Source organism: Ranitomeya variabilis, chromosome 2, assembly GCF_051348905.1.
Source record: "Ranitomeya variabilis isolate aRanVar5 chromosome 2, aRanVar5.hap1, whole genome shotgun sequence".
NCBI classification, from domain to species: Eukaryota; Metazoa; Chordata; class Amphibia; order Anura; family Dendrobatidae; genus Ranitomeya; species Ranitomeya variabilis.
Window position 1 is genome coordinate 908,606,463 of NC_135233.1, and position 10,540 is coordinate 908,617,002.

A 10,540-nucleotide genomic window follows, 5' to 3' on the forward strand; every position below is an offset into this window, starting at 1 on the left:
ACAAACTACAAATAAAATACGGAAAAAAAACTAAAGGCCCCGTCACACTTAGCGACGCTAAAGCGATCCCGACAACGAATACGACCTGTCAGGGATCGTTGCTGCGTCGCTATGTGGTCGCTGGTGAGATGTCAAACAGTGAGATCTTCCCAACGACGCAGCAGCGATGCGGCGACCTGTAGCGACCTGTACAACGATGTCACATGGCAGCTATTATGACGATTCAGACCTCGATGAGGGACGTCCTGTGTGAACGTGGTCGTTGGTAAGGTGTCAAACACAGCGATGTGTGCTACCCAGCGGGACCTAAACGATCAAAAAAGGTCCAGGCCATTCCGACACGACCAGCGATCTCACAGCAGGGGCCTGGTCGCTGGTACGTGTCAAACATAGCGAGATCGCTACTGAGGTCGCTGTTGCGTCACAAAACTTGTGACTCAGCAGCGATCTCGCTAGCGACCTCGCTTAGTGTGATGGGGGCTTAACAATGACAGAAGGGTACAGAAATGAGAGGGCCCTGCCCTTGTGGACTTGCATTGTACAGGATAATGAGGAAGGAGACAGTAGGTTGGGGGATTTGCAGCAGTTCCGGTGATGGCAATGTGCATTGCAGTCTATAAGCTTTCTTGAAGAGATGGAAGTTCCGTCTGAAAGTTTCGAATGTGTTGGATCATTTGACATGTTGGAGCACTGAATTCCAGAAGATGGGGGGATACTCGGGAGTTCTGGAAGCGCTGTTTTTAGGCCAGTTAGTCCACATTATTGTAAAACTCCATAAGAGTGGTCTGAGGCCACCAAGGCAATAATCCTATTTACAATTAATGTCCTAAAAGCTGTAGGTAGGCTTCACAAGGGGAAGTGTTGAACAGTACTTACCCATAAAGGCTATTTAGCCAGTGAAATTACTCACTTTAACTCTCATAAAAGGGAGGAATTGAATAATACCTACCGCCATGTGAGATCGCCTATCAATATTAGATTTATATAATAGCAGGGAGGAATTGGTTAATGTATGAAGAAAAAAGGGGGATCCAGCTCCGGAATTAAAATTGAAAGACTTTATTTCAATATATCAAAGGGAACCTGTCACCTGAATTTGGCGGGTCCTTTTTTGGGTCATATGGGCGGTGATTTCGGGTCTTTTATTAACCCCTTTCTTTCCCGCTGGCCGCACGCTGGTCTCGAAATTGACTTTATTTTGATTCACTTTCCTCCCTAGTTAACGCGTGCGCAAAGCAATCTTAGTGCGCCGGCGCATGCTCACTAATGGTTTTTGGCTTTGCCCGCAGTTGGGCAAAGATTGCTTTGCGCACGCGTTAACTAGGGAGGAAAGCGAATCAACATCAAGTCAATTTCGAGACCAGCGTGCGGCCAGCGGGAAAGAAAGGGGTTAATAAAAGACCCAAAAACACCGCCCATATGACCCAAAAAAGGACCCGCCAAATTCAGGTGACAGGTTCCCTTTAAAAATGGAAAGCTGCTTACAGATGACCAACATGTTAGTATTAAAAAACAGCCATGACCCATTGAGTGGTTCATGGCTGTTCTTTAATACTAACTTGTTGGTCATCTGTAAGCAGCTTTCCATTTTTAATATGTTGAAATAAAGTCTTTCAATTTTAATTCCGGGGCTGGATCCCCCTTTTTTCTTCATACAAGAGCTTCAGGCAGAGATGCCCTTTTCCGTGTTCGGATCTCCCTCGGAATCTATCTACAAGGGTGAGCTGAAATACTACTTTTTTGCTTCTAGGAATTGGTTAATACTTATCCTTGAAGTAATAGCCCTCAGCAGCTAACATTATACTACATGAGGAGGAACTGTGTCCATTTTGTATAACCAATACATCAAGATAGGACACTAATAACTAATGTGGACTCTGTATTTTAAAGAGCACATTCTTATTATTACTATTATAATTTGATAATTAAAAGTTATATTTTAAGAATCTCAGAATCTTTACTTAGGGTTTATTTGCCATTCGGCAAATTATCATATTAAACCCTACGCTAATTCCAGTTGAACTGTATCGGATGACTGTTCATATAAGGACTCCATCCCCTGGCTTGTTTGTTCTAATTTATGTACGGCATATAATATTTCTTCATAAGCTGATGGGTTTTCTGTCAGTTTGACTCCAGTATGTTCAGTCTGACTAAAGCATTCCTGTGTTTCTATTGAGATGTTAGGATATTTGACCACTGTGAATTTCATACATAGTCCTCATTTGAACCTATTCAGCAATGAATTGTACCTATTGATGTGGAATTAAGTTTGGTTTTTAACCTGTTTAATTACTGGAGATTTTAAGTGTTTTGAGCATTTTAATGATTTTTAAAAGTTAACAGAGTATTCCCATCTCCAAGATCCTGTCTCAATATATATTAGGTATAATAATAATAAGAAATATCTCTAATTAGAAGTGTAGTATAGTTTTTCTGATTCGCTATGTCTTTCCCCATGTGTAGGAATGGCACGACCTTAGGTATATACCCATGGTTATGACCACTGATATAGTGACAGTTAGCTAGTTGCTAGTGGACATAACCATGGATACCCAAGGTCCTGCAATGACTGCACATGGGGACAGAGACATAGCGAATCAGAAAAACTATACTAAATTTCTAATTGGAGATATTTGATAATATTATTATATTACACCTACTACATGTTGGGATAGGCTCTTGGAGATGGATATACCCCTTTAAGTTTTATTTCTCACATTTTTGCTTCTAGAGGTCTTGAGAGAATCGACAAGTACATGTTAGAAGATATCGGGAAATTAGTTCTTTTAGAATGGTTCAAGTCTTCATATTTATCCATTGGGTGATAAGAGATACATGATGGCCAGTGTTATGATCTGGTGGCCTAAGAGCAGCATGAGACGTACTCTGGAGAAGGTGGTACCTGTACTGACCGCAGACCCTGAACCTAACACCGCAACTAGAAGTAGCCGTGGAATGTACCTAGCGCTCCCTAGACATCTCGACACAGCCGGAGGACTAATTACCCCTAGAGATAGAAAAGGGAAAACTATCTTGCCTCCGAGAAAATCCCCAAAGGATAGGCAGCCCCCCACAAATATTGACTGTGAGAGGAGAGGGAAAAAACATACACAGACTGAAATGAGAATTTAGCAAAGGAGGCCACTTCTAGCTAAATAGAAAGGATAGGACAGAGTACTATGCGGTCAGTATTAAAACACTAGAAAATATCCACCACAGAAAATACAAAAACTCCACAGCTAACTAAAGATATGGAGGGTATATCTGCATCTCCAGAGATACCAGCTTGGCTAAAAAAATCCTTATACAGACCAAGCTGGACAAGACAAAACATAGAAAAGAACTGAACAATAAGACCACAGCATGTGGACAGCATAATCAAGGCCAGAACTTATCTTGGTTGAAAAGAACTGCAAAGCAGAAGAGACCAGGCAGGGATGTGAATCCTCCAGGAACAATGGACAACTGGCACTGACTAAAGGGTGAAGCAAGACTAAATAGCCCAGTCCAAATTGCAAAAAGTGAACACACCTGATAAATGCTGTGATTCAGAGACAGCAGCTCTACCACTTACAACCACCGGAGGGAGCCCAAGAGCAGAATTCACAACAGTACCCCCCCTTGAGGAGGGGTCACCGAAACCTCACCAGAGCCCCCAGGCCGATCCGGACGAGCCAAATGAAAGGCACGAACCAAATCATCAGCATGAACATCGGAGGCAACAACCCAAGAATTATCCTCCTGGCCATAACCCTTCCATTTGACAAGATACTGAAGCCTCCGCCTCGAAAAACATGAATCCAAAATCTTCTCAACCACATACTCCAACTCCCCATCAATCAACACCGGGGCAGGAGGATCAACAGAGGGAACAACGGGCACCACATATTTCCGCAACAAAGATCTATGAAAAACATTATGGATGGAAAAAGAGGCTGGAAGGGCCAAACGAAAAGACACTGGATTGATAATCTCAGAAATCCTATAAGGGCCAATAAACCGAGGCTTAAACTTAGGGGAAGAAACCTTCATAGGGACATGACGGGAAGACAACCAGACCAAATCCCCAACCCGAAGCCGGGAACCAACACAGCGACGATGGTTAGCAAAACGTTGAGCCCCCTCCTGAGACAACATCAAATTGTCAACAACATGAGCCCAAATTTGCTGCAACCTGTCAACCACAGAGTCCACCCCAGGACAATCAGAAGGCTCAACCTGCCCTGAAGAAAAACGAGGATGAAAACCAGAGTTACAAAAGAAGCGTGAAACCAAGGTAGCAGAACTAGCCCGATTATTAAGGGCAAACTCGGCCAATGGCAAGAAAGCCACCCTATCATCCTGATCAGCAGACACAAAGCATCTCAAATAAGTTTCCAAAGTCTGATTAGTTCGCTCGGTTTGGCCATTTGTCTGAGGATGAAATGCGGAAGAAAAAGACAAATCAATGCCCAGCCTAGCACAAAAGGCCCGCCAAAACCTAGAAACAAACTGGGAACCTCTATCGGACACAATGTTCTCCGGAATGCCATGCAAACGAACCACATGCTGAAAAAACAACGGATCCAAATCAGAAGAGGAAGGCAACTTAGGCAAAGGTACCAAATGAACCATCTTAGAAAACCGGTCACAAACCACCCTGATAACTGACATCCTCTGGGAAACCGGAAGATCCGAAATAAAATCCATAGAAATATGCGTCCAAGGCCTCTCAGGGACCGGCAAAGGCAAAAGCAACCCACTAGCGCGGGAACAGCAAGGCTTGGCCCGCGCACAAGTCCCACAGGACTGCACAAAAGAACGCACATCCCGTGACAAAGAAGGCCACCAAAAGGACCTACCAACCAAATCTCTGGTACCAAAAATCCCAGGATGACCGGCCAACACAGAACAATGAACCTCCGAAATCACTTTACTAGTCCATCTGTCAGGAACAAACAATTTCCCCACTGGACAGCGGTCAGGTTTATCAGCCTGAAATTTCTGAAGAACCCGTCGTAAATCAGGGGAGATGGCAGAAAGAATCACCCCTTCCTTCAGAATACCGACCGGCTCAAGGACCCCAGGAGAATCAGGCAAAAAGCTCCTAGAGAGGGCATTAGCCTTAACATTCTTAGAACCCGGAAGATACGAGACCACAAAATCAAAACGGGAGAAAAATAGGGACCATCGGGCCTGTCTAGGATTCAGCCATTTGGCAGACTCGAGATAAATCATTCTTATGATCGGTCAAGACCACAATACGGTGCTTGGCCCCCTCAAGCCAATGTCGCCACTCCTCAAATGCCCACTTCATAGCCAACAACTCACGATTGCCGACATCATAATTGTGTTCCGCAGATGAAAACTTTCGAGAAAAGAAGGCACACGGTTTCATCAAGGAACCATCAGAATTCCTCTGAGACAAAACGGCCCCTGCCCCAATCTCAGAAGCGTCAACCTCAACCTGAAAAGGAAGAGAAACATCCGGCTGACGCAACACAGGGGCAGAAGTAAATCGGCGTTTAAGCTCCTGAAAGGCAGAAACAGCCGCAGAGGACCAATTCATAACATCAGCGCCTTTCTTCGTCAAATCGGTCAGGGGTTTAACCACACTGGAGAAGTTGGCAATGAAACGGCGATAAAAATTAGCAAAGCCCAAAAATTTCTGAAGGCTCTTCACGGATGTGGGCTGGATCCAATCATGAATGGCCTGAACCTTAACCGGATCCATTTCTATAGATGAGGGAGAAAAAATGAAGCCCAAAAAAGAAATCTTCTGTACTCCAAAGAGGCACTTAGACCCCTTCACAAACAAGGCATTATCACGAAGGATCTGAAATACCATCCTGACTTGTTTCACATGAGACTCCCAATCATCTGAAAAAATCAAAATATCATTCAAATATACAATCATGAATTTATCAAGATAATGCCGAAATATATCATGCATGAAGGACTGAAACACAGATGGAGCATTAGAGAGTCCGAATGGCATCACAAGGTATTCAAAATGGCCTTCGGGCGTATTAAACGCAGTTTTCCATTCGTCACCCTGCTTAATACGAACAAGATTATATGCCCCTCGAAGGTCAATCTTAGTAAACCAACTAGCCCCCTTAATCCTAGCAAACAGATCAGAAAGCAAAGGGTATTGGAATTTGACCGTGATCTTATTCAAGAGGCGATAATCAATACAGGGTCTCAAGGAGCCATCTTTTTTGGCAACAAAAAAAAACCTGCTCCCAATGGTGAAGAAGATGGCCGAATATGCCCCTTCTCCAAGGACTCCTTAACATAGCTCCGCATGGCGGTATGTTCTGGCACAGACAGGTTGAAAAGTCGGCCCTTAGGGAACTTACAGCCTGGAATCAAGTCAATAGCACAATCACAGTCCCTATGCGGTGGAAGGGAACTGGACTTGGGCTCATTGAATACATCCTGGAAATCTGACAAAAACTCAGGAATTTCAGAAGAGGGAGAGGAGGCAATTGACATCACAGGAACGTCACCATGAACCCCCTGACAACCCCAACTAGTCACAGACATAGATTTCCAATCTAATACCGGATTATGCACCTGTAACCATGGGAAACCCAGCACAATAGCATCATGCAAATTATGCAACACCAGAAAATGACAATCTTCCTGATGGGCTGGCGCCATGCACATGGTCAGCTGTGTCCAAAACTGAGGTTTATTTTTAGCCAACGGTGTAGCATCAATGCCCCTCAAAGGAATAGGACTCTGCAAAGGCTGCAAGGGGAAACCACAACGTCTGGCAAATTCTAAGTCCATTAAGTTTAGAGCGGCGCCTGAATCCACAAATGCCATGACAGAAAATGACGATAATGAGCAGATCAGGGTCACAGATAACAGAAATTTAGGTTCTACAGTACTGATGGTAACAGAACTAGCGATTCTCTTGGTATGCTTAGGGCAATCAGAAATAACATGAGCAGAATCTCCGCAGTAAAAACACAACCTATTCTGACATCTGAATCCTTGTCGTTCAGCTCTAGACACAATCCTATCACACTGCATAGGCTCAGGACTCCGCTTGGAAGACAATGCCATAGTGTGCACAACTCTGCGCTCGCGCAAGCGCCGATCAATCTGAATGGCCAGAGACATAGAATCACTCAGACCAGCAGGCGTGGGGAACCCCACCATAACATCTTTAACGGATTCAGAAAGACCCTTTCTGAAGATTGCCGCCAAGGCATCCTCATTCCATTTAGTCAGTACAGACCATTTTCTAAACTTCTGGCAATATGATTCTGCCGCTTCTTGACCCTGAGACAGTGCCAACAAGGTCTTCTCAGCATGATCCACTGAATTAGGTTCGTCATACAATAACCCAAGCGCCTGAAAAAAGGTGTCTACATTAAGCAACGCCGGATTCCCAGGTTCCAGGGCAAATGCCCAATCCTGGGGGTCACCACGCAGCAGAGATATAATAATTTTAACCTGCTGGATGGGATCACCAGAGGAACGGGGTTTCAGAGCAAAAAACAGTTTACAGTTATTTTTAAAGCTCAGAAATTTGGACCTATCCCCAAAAAACAAATCAGGAGTTGGAATTCTAGGCTCTAAAACTGGAGTCTGAACGATATAATCGGAAATACCCTGTACTCTAGCAGAAAGTTGATCCACACGAGAAGCCAATCCCTGAACATCCATACCAGCGCAGAACTCCTGAGCCACCCAGAGGCAAAGAGGGAAGAGAAAAAAAAACAACAGACTACAGAAAAAAAAATGGCTCAGCACTTTCCTTCCCTACTTCTGAGATGCGGTTAACTCATTGTTGGCCAGTTGTACTGTTATGATCTGGTGGCCTAAGAGCAGCATGAGATGTACTCTGGAGAAGGTGGTACCTGTACTGACCGCAGACCCTGAACCTAACACCGCAACTAGAAGTAGCCGTGGAATGTACCTAGTGCTCCCTAGACATCTCGACACAGCCGGAGGACTAATTACCCCTAGAGATAGAAAAGGGAAAACTATCTTGCCTCAGAGAAAATTCCCAAAGGATAGGCAGCCCCCCACAAATATTGACTGTGAGAGGAGAGGGAAAAAAACATACACAGACTGAAATGAGAATTTAGCAAAGGAGGCCACTTCTAGCTAAATAGAAAGGATAGGACAGAGTACTATGCGGTCAGTATTAAAACACTAGAAAATATCCACCACAGAAAATACAAAAACTCCACAGCTAACTAAAGATATGGAGGGTATATCTGCATCTCCAGAGATACCAGCTTGGCTAAAAAAATCCTTATACAGACCAAGCTGGACAAGACAAAACATAGAAAAGAACTGAACAATAAGACCACAGCATGTGGACAGCAAAATCAAGGCCAGAACTTATCTTGGTTGAAAAGAACTGCAAAGCAGAAGAGACCAGGCAGGGATGTGAATCCTCCAGGAACAATGGACAACTGGCACTGACTAAAGGGTGAAGCAAGACTAAATAGCCCAGTCCAAATTGCAAAAAGTGAACACACCTGATAAATGCTGTGATTCAGAGAAAGCAGCGCTACCACTTACAACCACCGGAGGGAGCCCAAGAGCAGAATTCACAACAGGCCAGGCAGTAGTAGACAGTATGTAGACCAATGCATGATACCTATTTTGAGCTGTTCTGTATTTTTATGCCTGTATCTGGAAATGTAATTATTATAAATTAATAGTTCTGTAATAGGTTTATAGAGGGGTACAATTAAGTGAATTGTTCATGGAAATATCACTTGGCACTTTCAGTTTTACTCCTGATTCTGATTTCACCTAACTATGTACCCGTTTCTCATTTAGATCCTACATCTGTACCTTTTGGTACTACACTTGGTCCTGTCTTTTGGCTTCCCCTTATACCTTCCAGTTGTTGCCCAGAGAAACTTTACCCCCCAAATCTCCCTACATGACTGTTTTACTTCAGCAGCCATTCTGGGGACCAATACTATTCTGTAAATTCTCCTTGACTAAACTCAATCTTTGTTTAAAAATAAAAAAAAAGGGAGGGCTCGGGCAAGCATGACAATTAAGAAATGCCTTGGATTACGACAACCAACAAATCTCTGGCCGTGCAACGGAATCTAACAGCTTTTTTTCAGTTTACATCTTTGTGCAGAAAGTGATCTTATTCCCCTTAAGTTGACTGTGTACCTTGGTTCAAGGCTGTGCAAATTGGCATTTAATGTAGTGGCGATAATGCAGACCCCTTTCTGAGTCTTCAGCAGTGAATGAAATGGCACCAGGCATGTTTGAATTCCAGGGGAATTTAGGAAATTCAACTCAAAGTCGACCCTCAGTGGATTGATCCTTTCTACTGATGACAATTGATGCAGCTTTGCCATCAGTTGTCTCCAGGCACAAAGATACTGATTTGTATGACTTGGTTATACTGAAACCCTGCCTTTTGCTTTCGAGTAGCTATAGTCAGTGAAAGCTATTTTATTATTTATCAAATTTGGTGTGTACAATGAAATCATTGTGAAATATATATGTACGATGATTGTACTGATCAAAATTGATTATCAAAATTTCCATAGGATTTATTTTTTAATCCCTGTGTTGACTATTGGTGGTATGTTATATTAAATTAACAGTTGTTTTCCCATGAACAAAGTACATTTTAATCAATAGATCTTGGAATAATAACTTCCACAATGGGATGTGTTTAAGCCCTTAATGAACGAAGCGTTTTTCAGTTTTGCGGTTTCGTTTTTCGCTCCCCTCCTTCCCAGAGCCATAACTTTTTTATTTTTTAGTCAATATGGCCGTGTGAGGGCTTATTTTTTGCAAGACAAATTGTACTTTTGAACGACGCCATTGGTTTTACCATGTCGTGTACTAGACAACGGGAAGAAAAATTCCAAGGGAAATTGCAAAAAAAAGTGCAATCCCAAAATTTTGTTTGGCTTTTTTTGCTAGGTTCACTAAATGCTAAAATTGACCTGCCATTATGATTCTCCAGGTCATTACGAGTTTATAGACACCAACCACGTCTAGGTTCTTTTTTATCTAAGTGGTGATAAAAAATTCCAAACTTTGCTAAAAAAAAAAAAAAATAGCAATTTTCCGTTACCCGTAGCGTCTCCATTTTTCGTGAACTCGGGTTGGGTAAGGGCTTATTTTTTGCGCGCCAAGCTGACGTTTTTAATTATACCATTTTGGTGCAGATACGTTCTTTCTATCGCCCGTTATTGCATTTTAATGCAATGTTGTGGCGACCAAAAAAACTTAATTTTGGCGTTTTGACTTTTTTCTCCCTACACCGTTTAGCTATCAGGTTATTCCTTTTTTTTTTTTTTTTTTTTTTATAGATTGGGCGATTCTGAATGCGGCGATACCAAATATGTGTAGGTTTGATTTCTTTAAATTGTTTTAATTTGAATGGAGGGGTGATTTAAACTTTTTATTTTTTTTATTTTTCTTTCATATTTTTTTTAAACTTTTTTTTTTATAATTTTGGCATGCTTCAATAGCCTCCATGGGAGACTAGAAGCTGCCATAACTCGATTGCCTCTGCTACATAGAGGCGATTCACAGATCGCCT